We start from the raw sequence: 906 nt of genomic DNA on the forward strand, positions 1-906 counted from the left end.
CCGCTCCGCGGCATGTGGGATCTTCCTGGACCGGGGCACAAACCCGTGTCCGCTGCACCGGCAGGCGGACTCTCAACCACTGCGCCACCAGGGAGGCCCCACTTACTGTCTTTTAATTTACTAATTTCACTTCATAATTCCTAATCATCTCTCTCTCTCTCTCTCTCTCTCTCTCTCTCTCTATATATATATATATATATTCTGCCTCATTCTCTTTAACTTCTGCATTCTGTGTAAGGATGTTTCACAGTTATGCTTTGTAACTAGACTACAGTCCATTTGCATTTGTCTTGTTGCTGTGGAGGTTACTCATATCAGTGGTTACAAACACAAGGGGAAAATACTGAAAGGTCTCTGAGTCCTCCCTGTTCCCCTACGCACCACCTGGTACCATACCCTAGACTCAGCTACAGTTAAGTTTGTTTTTAATTCTTCTAGTTCTTTTCATTATAACTCTAAATAATATACATCCTGACCCATCAACCGTAAATAGCATATTTTAAAAGGATAAAATTTTACCTTCTCTTTCAGCTCCTAATTTTAAAACTTACATTACTTTTAGTTCTAATGGTGGAAGATTTTGTGACTTTATTTACCTAAGTCATTATTTATAAACTTACATATTCCCTATTGGCTCCCTGCAAAGGGAGATGAGGAAATTAGTATATTTACTCTCTCTCACCCCCCCCACCAACGTTATAAGTCTGAGTTCTACTTTTATACTGTCAAGAATTTGCATTCGCCTCTGCAATTATGATTACATCTTTCAAACTTTGCCCATAATTGACTGAAAGCACTCAGCAGCGTTCACGATATTAGGGGTACAGCAGGTCTGTAAGCAGCTCGCATATGCCTTTCAGCTGAACCTTTTCTGCACCCGGGTCAGCCTCCAGCTGTCAGCACTCA

At 41.3% G+C, this 906-nt stretch overlaps 1 protein-coding gene across 1 annotated transcript in view; it reads left to right on the forward strand.

Annotated features, from left to right (window-relative positions):
- CEP43 (centrosomal protein 43) overlaps positions 1-906 on the forward strand; it is a 28,961-nt gene that overhangs the window by 1,071 nt on the left and 26,984 nt on the right. The gene's annotated exons all lie outside the window — the stretch shown is intronic.

This window comes from Neophocaena asiaeorientalis, unplaced genomic scaffold (assembly GCF_003031525.2).
Source record: "Neophocaena asiaeorientalis asiaeorientalis breed wild unplaced genomic scaffold, Neophocaena_asiaeorientalis_V1.1 scaffold649, whole genome shotgun sequence".
Lineage (NCBI taxonomy): Eukaryota > Metazoa > Chordata > Mammalia > Artiodactyla > Phocoenidae > Neophocaena > Neophocaena asiaeorientalis.